Source organism: Tenrec ecaudatus, chromosome 13 (assembly GCF_050624435.1).
Source record: "Tenrec ecaudatus isolate mTenEca1 chromosome 13, mTenEca1.hap1, whole genome shotgun sequence".
Taxonomy (NCBI): domain Eukaryota; kingdom Metazoa; phylum Chordata; class Mammalia; order Afrosoricida; family Tenrecidae; genus Tenrec; species Tenrec ecaudatus.
In genome coordinates, this window is record NC_134542.1 from 57,553,162 (window position 1) to 57,565,269 (window position 12,108).

General features: G+C 41.6%; 1 non-coding gene across 1 annotated transcript; it reads left to right on the plus strand.

Annotated features, from left to right (window-relative positions):
* Positions 1-9,108: 9,108 nt before the first annotated feature.
* LOC142425088 (U6 spliceosomal RNA) lies at positions 9,109-9,215 on the plus strand. Its single transcript, XR_012779464.1, has one exon. It is a non-coding gene; the product is annotated as a U6 spliceosomal RNA (small nuclear RNA).
* The last annotated feature ends 2,893 nt before the right edge of the window (positions 9,216-12,108 follow it).

Consider the following 12,108-nt stretch of genomic DNA (forward strand, 5'->3'; position numbering starts at 1 on the left):
CCTCTCACTCTACTTGACATGAACTTGAAAGGGTTTGACTAAACCCTCTCAAGATATGGAATCAGTCCTGGTATCAAGTTTGATCCAGTTGTCACCGGGTCCATTTTGACTTCCATTCCACATGTGTCGGAAGGGAACTATCCCTCATAGGGTTTTCAATGGCTGACTGTTTTGGAAGTAAATTTCCAGTCCTTTCTTCTGAAGCATCTCCAAGTGGATTTGAACTTCCTATCTTCTGTTTGCAGGCCAGTATGGCAGCCATTTGTACCATCTAGGGACTCCATTGTCATGTCTAGATAATCTAGATAATTCACTTTATTTCTTCTTTTATTTATAAATTATATTTGCTTTAATATTTATTTTTTCACTACACTTCAGAGTTGATATGTGTTTATTATCATTTGATTGATACATGTCCAAAAAAACCCATGACTCTTCCATTACCCCTCCCACAACCCCCCAAAAGAAGAAAATCCATAATTAATGTAAGTTGTTATCTTCAAGAGTGAACATCTGTTCTCCCCCTAACTCCAGCCAGTAATTAGAAATATTTGTTTTTCTCCCAAATATTTTCATTCTTTATTTACACTGTCTTTTATACTATTTATCTTACTTGACATAACATGATTTTAATTAGATTTTAAAAAAATCATTTTATTGGGGCTCATATAACTCTTATCACAATCCATTTCAATTAGATTTTTAATGGTCAAGATGTGTTTCAAGATTTTGAGGTGAGTAGTTATAATAAGCGTGCTCAATATTTCCTGTCAAGATACTAATGTCTTGAGCTATTTAAATGCTTGCCTCAAAAAAGAGAAGGAAATATCAAATAAAACCATAAGCATTACATATTTTGAGTATCACTGTTCAATATGATTAAATATAATCAGAATAAACCAAGTAATATTAATCATGCATCTACTCTGCATCTATTTCCTGTTGCATCTTTCATCTCAGAAGTAATTTCTCAAAGTGAGGATCTCCCACCAATGGTTGCACTGAAAGGTATATCTGGTAAACCTGTAAACCATGTCATCCTTTCCAAACATGATAAACAAACAATCAAACAAGTGAATTTTAGAAGCTAATTCCCTTCTACTATCCCTTGTGTTTCACTATCTTGTCCTTTCTTCTCTCCGTTGCCCTAGTAACCCAAGATTGGATTTGTGGGAAAGTTGGTGGGCCTTTTCTGACATGAAGAAAGTGACATAGCTGTAAATCAAGTCCTTTGTTTTGAGGAGAAGGGGGTGGGGAGTGTTGGGGGGCGGGGGTGTGGGTGGGAAGGACAAAAACCAGGAGAGTGCAGGAAGTGGAAAGCAGGGGGAATGAATAAATAACACAGGTCCTCTGAGCAGCAGACGTCTATATCTGATAGCGCATCTTATGTAGCTGTCTTTTTGCCTAGAAAAGCCATCATGGCACAGAGGTTAAGCACGTGTGATGGCAAGTAAAAAAAAAAATCTTACAATTCGTCTGATTCTTTGTGCTTAGACGGAAAGCGTGTACAAGAGCTGGGGTGAGTGCTTTCGCCCTCTTCCTTCTTAGTTCTTTTCCTGCTCTCAGATCCTCTGTTCTTCCCCAGCCAAGAGCTATTTGCAGCGGTGCTTCATGCTTAGCATTCCCTCTAATTGCTAGCCATCTGTTTCCATGAAGCCTCTCAGCCATTTGTCTCATTTAAATATCTTGTTCCTTTTCCTAAATACTTCAAACCAAAGTCTGACCTCAAATATTTACATAGCATTTCCACAGAGCCTGCAACCTAGTACAGAATCATTTGCTCCTTTTAAAAGAATGTTCTCCATTCCTCTGGCGCTGCGAATGTTAGCGGGACCACGATGATTATGCTGATAACGTGGTTGTACGAAAAGGTTCGATGGAGCTTTTCCTCCCTCCTTTTATAAGGTATTCTGTAATTTAGTTTAAGGATAATTGCATCTCCCTCTGATCCAACTTCAAGGTATGTTTTTCTTGCCAAACTCGTTTAGAGTTTTAGATCTTAGCAGTATGGTTAAACAAAGCCAATCAGTAATGAAAGGTATCACAGTAGCCATAGAATGTTCGACTTCAAATTTTGTCTTGTTACATATGAAATAAAAGTCTCAACAAAAATCTTAAGTAAAGAAATCCTATTCTATATTTATTATGATGGAAACCCATTTTCCCAGAGACAATTTACCTGATAACAATAACAACACACAAAAACATCTGATTTATACTGGCTGCTGAACTATTTGTTAGTGTGGTCAGTAGGGTATGAACCTCCAAAGTATTTCCTGACCGATGCGTGCCCATAAATTAGTAGGTATCTTCTTTATCTCACTTACTTTGGATGTGTTATAAGAACAGCTTGGACCCAGGAAAAGAACACCATGCTTGGTAAAGGATGGAAGATCCCTGATGAGATGGATTGACACCGTGGCTGCAAACATGACACTGGCTGCTCAAACACAACAGCAAATGGGCAGACAACTCAGGACCAGGCAGTACTTCTCTCTGGTGCACTGACTTGATGGCACCTGACAACACCTATGTTTTCCTCTAGAAAATCCCAGTGGCAGTAAACCTGCAAAAGGTCACAAGTCAACAACAAAAGCAACTCTAACACTATTTTCATCCCATCACTTCCTTGGTTCCTGAAGGTTTATTTTTCAAAACTAATTTTGTGTGTGTATGTAACTTTTAAAGCAACTCTTTCATCATTGTCCAAGATCATCTTTTCTTTTCTTCCATGTATCTCTTCTACAACTTCTTGGTTACACACCCTTTCGATTTTGACCCTTTCCCCTGTACCTTTGCTCATGATGTTCCTGTCACATAAAATGTCTTTGAGTCACCTTTCCAAAAGCCATCAGTCTAAGACTCGGGTCAAATTGAGTTCCACTCAAAGAACTGTCTTGCTCCTACCAAGTGGTTTCATTTCTTGATAATGTGTTCGATCTTACCTATGCAATCATGATCAATCTTCTTCAGCTTTCCAAAAGCCACCAGTCTAAGACTCGGGTCAAATTGAGTTCCACTCAAAGAACTGTCTTGCTCCTACCAAGTGGTTTCATTGCTTGATAATGTGTTCGATCTTACCTATGCAATCATGATCAATCTTCTTCAGCTTTTCTCCATTCTTAGACTATTGTTGTCTTGCATTTGTGTATGTGGGGCTGTTCTCTAGTTGTCACTGCAACCAAATTTGACAACCTATAAGAGAAAGGACAGTTTTCTTGTTGCTTCACCTTCCAGTGTTTTCCTATAATCAGGAAATATAGAGTAATGTTTTGGAAGTGGTCTACAAAGATACTTTTTATAAGAAGAGTCCTGTGCATCCCCTCACAGAAGGGTCATAAGGAAGTAATGAGTGAACCAGGTGCATTATAGCACTGATAAAACACACAATAGTCCTCTGGTTCTTTGAGGCTTCCTCACACTCCCCCACCCCCTACTATCATGGCCCCAGTCCTGCCTTTCAGTTCTGGCTACACCGGAGCATGTACACTGGTACAGAGGAGAGTTCGCGACACACGGAATCCAGGTCACATAAAACCCTCAGGAACAGAAATGGGAATAATGATACCAGGAGGCTTTGCAGAAAGTGGGGGGAGAGGTGAGGTAAGGGGAGCTGATCACAATGATCAATGCATAAGACCCCACCCCAACTCAGGGGGACACAAAAAAGAAATGTGGATGAAGGGAGACAGTAGTTGGTGTAAGATATGAAAATAATGATAATTTATGACTTATCAAGAAGTCAACAGGATGGCAATGGGGGAAGGAGGGGGAAAAAGGAGCTGATACCAAGGGTTCAAATAGAAAGTAAATGTTTAGAAAATGATGATGACAACATATGTACAAATATGCTTGATACATTTGGTGTTTGGATTGTTATAAGAGCTGGAACAGCCCCCCAATAAAATGATCTTAACAACAACAAAAAAAAGAGTTCTGTGTACTAAGATTTTTCTGTTTTCATACAGTGAAAAGGATCCCTAGTGACACAGTAGATTAAGCATTGTGCAGTCAACCTGAACTGATAGTGGTTTACACCCAGGAGCTGCTCTTTGGGAGCATATTCAGGTGATCTGCTTCTGTGAAAGTCTGCAGCTGGACTTCCGGGAAGATGGTGACGGAGTGACACATACCAGTGGGACTCCGTAGAATCCAGCCCAGGAGAGTTGCTTAGAGGGAAATTCAACACAGCTAGAATGCAGAAAGAGCATCATAAACATAAGTAGGCACAGGCCCATGGGGTTTTGAGGGGCTGGAGCTTTTGGCTTACCTCAGTGGAAGCCGGCTGGGGCTTGACTTTGGCCCTGCCACTGTCTCTGCCAGAGCTGGGACCATTTGGAGCCCCTAGGGGGGGCTTGGTCTCAACACAGCCACAGTCTGCCCCGCCTGACTGGGGCAGGGACAAGACCCTTGCAGCTCCATGAGCAGGGATCTGGGTACAGCTACATTTTTGCACCTGTTTACATCTTTGCTCTCTCTTCCCCCACAGACCTGGAAGGCTGTGCAAGGGCTTTTTCAAGGCACAGCCACAGCTTGCCTCCACTGCCTCGGGGCAGGGGTTAAACCCTTGCAGCTCCATGGGAAGGGAGTAGGACTCAGCTACATAGTTGCTTTTGTTTCTCTACAGAGTTGCTTTTGTTTCCCTCTCTTCCCTATATTCCAGCACAGTATAATTGGTCTTACTTTTTAATTTTTTCCCTCCTCTTTGTCTCTTTCCTGTTCTCTCACACTCCACTGTTGAACTCCAGACAACTTGCCTTAGCCTAGAACATTTATGTCTGCACCACACCCAGCTAGGTGAGTTCCACCCTGTGTAGATAGCCCGAGGTTAGGGAAAGCCCTGATTTCCCTCCAGGGGATACTCTGCCCACCTTCTCACAGGGGGAATTCCTGCCTTTGTACCTGGGGGCACAAGGCAGCTCGGCCAACACCCATCAACATTCCAAGCAGTTGCAGGAAACTGCCAAACTTCCACAACACCAAAGCAGGCAACCCACCAGCCTTCTGGGGTACTCCCCTGATAGGGAAGCAACAGGAGGATAAAGTGGTAGGTTAATCCCATAGTAAAATGAGCTGTAGGCAGTTTGAAGAAGCATTCCTACATGTCTCCCAAAGAGAACCAGTGCTCTTTGACTCCCTGGAAAATGGCACTTGGCTCCTCTAAAACAATGCAACGCAAACAGCCATCAGCCCCAATGACCTCAACGAAAACCACAAAAAGCAATGGCAGAAGATGTCCCGAATATAACAACATACATAGAAGAAGCAGACATTGAGGTGCCACAGAAACAAATTTTCAGACTGCTGCTTGGAGTCATACAGGATATGAGAGAAACAATACATAAAATGATGAAATGATAAAGGAGATAAAGGTCATACACCAAAAGGAAATATAGGAGCTTAGGGAGGAGATAAGAAAAACCAGTAGCAGAAACACGGACTTTGAGAATTGACTGGAGGATTCAGAGAACTGCATCAGTGACTTGGAGGACAGCCAAGCAACTTTAACAATGTGAACAAATATATAATAAGATCATCAGAGAAGCTGAAGAAAACCTAAGAGCTATGTTTGATGTATGAAGCAGAACAACACTAGAATTATTGACTTACCAGCGGAAGACAAAACAAAGAAGTCATCTGCAACAATAGTGAGAGAATTATTGGAGGAAACCTTCCCCAGCTTAATGAATGCAAACCAGGTAACCATTCAGGAGGTTGAAGGAACACCAACTAGACTGAATCCCAAGAAGAAGTCACTAAGGCACATAATAGTTAAACTATCCAACTTTGAGGAAAAGGAGAAAATCATGAGAGCAGCTAGGGAAAATCAAGCAATCACAGATAAAGGTTCCCAAATAAGAATATGCTCAACCTATCAGGAGAAACTATGAAGAAGAGGAGACAGTGGAGTAACATATTGCAAATCTGAAGGAAAACAACGCAAACCTAAGAATACTCTACCCAGCCAAATTATCGATCAAGATAGATGGAGAAGTAAGAGTCTTCCCAGACAAGGAAAAACTCAAAGAATAGGTTAGAAGAAACCCAGCCCTACAAAAGATGCTTGCCGACCCAGTATGGGTAGAAGAACAACACTCAGCAAGCATAAACAAGAGACCACCACATAGAACAACCTCACCCAGAGGGCAACAAGAGAAAACAGACCCCAAGATAACATTGGTTGCAGGATGGAAAAAGTGAAGAATGATACACACACACACATACACAATACATGAATGAGAAGGAAAGTAGGAACACTCCCAACACAAAAGGTATAAGATGACATCACAGAGTTCACAGATGGAGATAATAACCCTGAATATAAATGGACTGAACTCAGGCATTAAAAGACTGAGACAAGCAGACTGGCTTAGAAAACACAATCCATCAATCTGCTACCCACAGGAGACGCATCTCAAGCCTACAGACAAAAATAGACTGCGAATGAAAGGCTGGAGAAAGGCAGACCAAGCAAACAACAATTCAAAAAAAGCATGGGTTACAAACCTAATTTTGGATAAAATTTATCTCAAAGTGCAAATCATAAAAAGGGATAAGGAGGGACGCTATATAATGCTCAAGGGTAGACAAAGAACCACTAAGCATTGTAAACATAAATTCCCCGAATGAGAGACCCGCTGAATTAATCAACCAAACACTAAAAGATGAAAAAAGAAATCACAGCCTCCACAATTATAGTGGGTGACTTCAACACACTGCTCTCTGAGAAAGATAGATCACAGGAAAAGAAACTCAACAAGGAGGCTAGAGATCTAAACATAACAATTAAACAATTTGACCTGAGAGACATTTACAGAGCTTTTCATCCAAATATAAAAAATTCACATTCTTCTCAAGCCCACAATGCACATATTCAAAGATAGACCACATGCTGGGGCATAAGGCCAATGAATCTACATAAATTTAAGCACATTGAAATCATACAAACCTCTCTCTCTGACCACTGTTCAATAAGGCTGGAAATAAACAAAAGAAGACAAAGAAAACAAAAGCAAACAAGTGGAGGATGAATAACTCTCTACTGCAAAAGGAGTGTGTACTGGCGCAGATCAGAGATGAAATTAGGAAATTTCTAGAAACCAATGAGAATGAGCACATGATGTACCAAAACTTATGCAACACAGCAAAGGCAGTCACCAGAGGAAGTTTCATAACAATACATGCACACCTGAGAAAGGAAGAGAGACTCATATGCTGGCACAGAATGCTGATATGCTGGCACAAAATTTACAAGTAGAGCAGAGTCAGCAGGACAATCCTACTAATAGCAAAAGAAAAGAAGTTATAGAAATCAGGGCTGAGATTCAGGAGAGGGAAAATAAGAAACCTATGGAAAAAATTAATAATGCTAAAAGTTGGTTCTTTGAAAGGATAAACAGAATAGATAGAACACTGGCAAACCTAACCAAAGAAAGGAGGGAACAAATTTCAATAGCAAGGATGAGGGATGAAGGAGGGGTCATCACAACAAACCCTAATGAAACCAAAAGGATAGTTACACAGTACTATGAAGGATTGTACTCCAATGAATTCAACAATTTGGAAGACATGGACACATTCTTGGAAAAACAATCCCTCCTTAGACTATCCTCGGTGGACGTCTAGAATCTCAACAGACCCATAGCAATAGAAGAAATAGAAAAGGTTATCAAGGGATTACCAACAAAAAATCCCCTGGACCAGATGGCTTCAGTGGAGAATTCTACCAAGCACTTAGGGAAGAACTAACACCAATCCTACACAAACTCTTCCAGAACATAGAAAGATCCCACAAGAATCGAGAACCACAGATCAATATCCCTAAGGAACATTGATGCAAAAATCCTTAACAAAATACTAGTCAACAGAATACAAAATTATATAAAACAAATAATTCACCATGACCAAGTGGCATTCATACCAGGGATGCAGGGATAGTTCAACATACAAAAGACCATTAGTATTATTTTCACATTGACATGAAAAACTATAAGAACCACATGATAATATCGATAGATGCAGAAAATGCATTAGACAACATCCAACAACAATTCCTGTTTAAGACACTTGAGAAGATGTGAGTGGAAGGAAAGTTCCTCAAGAAAATACAAGCTATATATGAAAAACCAACAGTCAACGTGGTAGTCAATAGAGAAAAGACTAACACAATCCCACTGAAAAAGGGGACCAGACAAGGATGCCCCTTGTCCCCACTCTTATTTAATATAGTGCTGAAGGTTTTAGCTAACAGCATAAGGCAAAGAAAAGACATCAAATGTATTCGTCTGGGGAAGTAAGAGGTGAAACTATCATTATTTGCAGATGATATGATTTTATATATGGAAAATCCCAAAAGTTCCACAGGGGAGTACTGGAAGCAATAGAGGAGTTTGGCCAAATGGCACGATACGATACAAGATCAACAAACAGAAGTCCACTGGATTGTTATACATATCGGATAAGACCACAGAGGAAGAGATAAAAAAGATGGTATCCTTCACAATAGCCAAATACAAATGGAAATATCTATGGATATAACTGACTAAAAAAACAAAGGATCTATACGGGGAAAACTATAGAACACTATTATAAGAAACCAAGAGCAACCTCAACAAATGGAAGAATATCCCATGCTCGTGGATTGGAAGACCCAGTATAGTCAAGATGTCAGTTCTGCCAAAGGCACTATATAAGTTTAATGCAATCCTGATACAATTACCCTTGTCTTTCTTCAAAGAAATGAAAAAACTGATTACCAACTTCATATGGAGAGGGAAGAAGCCCAGAATTAGCAGAGATCTCCTCAAGAAGAAGGCCACCGTGGGAGGGCTTGCTTTACCTGACCTTAGCACATACTATACAGCCACAGTTGTCAAAACCGCATGGCGTTGGCACAATGACAGATACTCAGACCAATGAAAAAGAAATGAAAACCCAGAAATAAAGTCATCAGCATACAGATGGCTGATCTTTGATAAGGGCCCCCAAAATATCAAATGGGAAGCAGATGCCCTCTTTGACAAGTGGTGATGGGAAAAATGGATAATTACATGCAGAAAAATGAAGCAAGATCCTTATCTCACTCCATGCACAAGAATAACTCAAGGAGTGCTCGCTTCGGCAGCACAGATACTAAAATTGGAACGATACAGAGAAGATTAGCATGGCCCCTGCGCAAGGATGACACGCAAATTCGTGAAGTCAAGAAAGTGCATGCTATTAAAAAAAAAAAAGAATAAACTCAAGTTGGATCACAGACCTTGGAGTTAAACCCCAAACTATTAGGGCCATCAATGAGGGAATTTGGACCAACTTGAGACCTTTGGCACAGGGAATACATAGGCTATCATAAATAGGGAAGAACACAAACACAGAAGAGGCACAAATTGACAAATGGCATTTACTGAAGATAAAACACCTGTGTACATCTAAAAAATTCACCAAGAGAGTAATAAGAGAGTCCATGGACTGGGAAAACATCTTTAGCAATGACACATCAGACAAAGGCCTATTACTAAAATCTACAATACTCTGCTAGCTTTCAAAAAGAAATGAACTTATTACCCACTTGAGAGGTGGGCAAAGGACTTGAACAGAAGTTTCACAGGGGCAGAAATCCGAATGGTCAACAAACATATGAGAAAATGTTCCAGCTCTTTGGCCATAAGAGAAGTGCAAATTAAAACAGCAATGAGGTACCACCTAACACCCTCAAAGGTAGCCCAATTCAAAAATCAGAGAGCAACAAGTGTTGGAGGGGCTGCGGGGAGACAGGAACTTTCATCCACTGCTGGCAGACTTGTAAGTATGTATGACCATTATGGAAATCGATCTGGCGATGTCTAAAACAGATGGAAATGGAATTACCATATGACCCAGCAATCCCCCTACTGGGCATATACCCAGAAGAGGCAACAAACAAACCAAGGCCAGACATCTGTGCTCCAATGTTCATTGGGGCACAGTTCACAATTGCAAGGGGTTGGAAGCAACCCAAATTTCCATTAACTGACCATTGGATTTAAAAACTGTGATATATACATACAATGGAGTACTATGCATTGCTAAAAAGCAGTGATGAACGTATGAAGCACATTGCGGCATGGGAAGAACTAGTGGAAATCATGCTAAGCGAAGTAAGTCAGGCAAAAAAGGACAAGTACAACATGAGTCTGCTGAGGTAAGCATTTAAAAAATGCAAAAGGGGCATAGGGAAAAAAGCTACTGTATACATTCTTGGGGTGAGGACCGTGTAGTTTGGCAGGACCAGATCAAATGCAGGAATGCACATGGTAGACAACTGAGGAGGAGGTGGGGAAAGGAAAAACAATGATGAAATAAGGAAGAAATGGGTAGCGGGGGCACAGGGCGCTAACCCACCCAATGGGAGGGTACTGTTTTTATCTCCACAGCGAAAGAGGGACCAGATTTCAACCCAGTGCCCCAAGGTGTGAATGCAACATTCTGGCATGGAGTATGGAACCAGTGGAGAAGTCTGGGGGACTGACCCCAATACCAAATACTAAGTGAACGCCTCCCTCTCCCCCTAGAAGAATTTATTTCAAAGGACAGCATTGAATCTGCAGGTCTGGAAGAGGAAGATATCTGATAAGAGCACATGAGAGCAAATGAAGGGGGTGTGGAGAGAGTGGAGCACAGCCTGGCCCACCAGGCCTTGAGGACGATGACCCCAATTAGGGCAGCCAGTCCACAGAGAGGACCACATGGCCAGCCTCACTATGAGACATGACGCCCCTCACTGACCCATGGCCCTGCAGGGGACAACACTGGAGACACAGTGTGGGAATTGCGCCTGATCTGATCCCGCCATGCTGAGGCAAAGCACTGGAGGAGTGCAGTGGAACACCAAGGGAATGGAATGGCAAGGTCTGTAGAGAATGCTGATGGTGAACTTTGGGGCCAGGGCATGGTGACCTAACAGACTGGACTGGAACACACTCCTGAAGGCCAACAAACGATCCTTGAACTAACTACAAGCTTTTCTTTCTTGTTGTGTTTTGTTCTTTGTCAGTGGTTTGCTGTTGTTGTTTTGTTGTGTATTGTTGCTTGGTTTTGCTCTGTCTTGTTTTTGTGCATGTTGTTATCTCTGCAGTTCTGTCTAAATAAGATAGGCTGGATGAACAATCTGGAGGAGAAAACAATGTGACCGACAGTTCTTGGGGTACATGGGAGAGGGGGAGGTGGGAGCTAAGGAAGTTTTGTTCACAAACCCAGGGACAAGGGAACAACAAGTGATCCAAATTGGTGGTGAGGTGGGTGTGAGAGGCCTGGTAGGGCATGATCAAGGGTAATGTAAAGAAGAGATATTGCTGAATCCAAGTGGGGATGGAGCATGATAGTGGGACAGGAGCAAACTCAAGGGAAATAGAAGAAAGAGCTGGGAGACAACAGGCATTTATAGAGGTCTAGATAAAGACATGTACATATGCAAATTTATTTATATATGAGGATGGGGAAATAAATCTATCTGCCTACATTTATAGGTTTAGTATTAAGGTAGCAGAAGGACATTGGGCCTCTACTCAAGTACTCCCTCAATGCAAGAATCCTTTCTTCTATTAAATTGGCATTCCATCATGCTCACCCTTCCAACACAACCACTGAAGACAAAGCGGGTGAATAAGCAAATGTGGTAAAGAAAGCTGATGGTGCCTGGCTATCAAAAGATATAGCGTCTGGGGTCTTAAAGGCCTGAAGACAAACTATCGGCCAACTATCTCAGAAGCAACAAAGCCCATATGGAAGAAGCACACCAGCCTATGTGATCACAAGATGTCGAAGGGATTAGGTATAAGGCATCATCAGAACAAAAAAATCTTACCACAGTGAATGAAGGGGGAAGTGCAGAGTGGAGACCCAATGCCCATTTGTTAGCCACTGGAGATCCCCTTGCAGAGTGGTTTAGAGAAGGAGATGAGCCAGTCAAGGTGTGATGTGGCACCGATGAAAAATACAACTTTCCTCTAGTTCCTAAATGCTACTTCCCCCGCCCGCCTCCCTTATCATAATCTGAAATCTACTTTGCAAGTCTGGCTAGACAAGGGGATCTACATTGGTACAGGTAGGAACTGGAAACACAGGGAATCC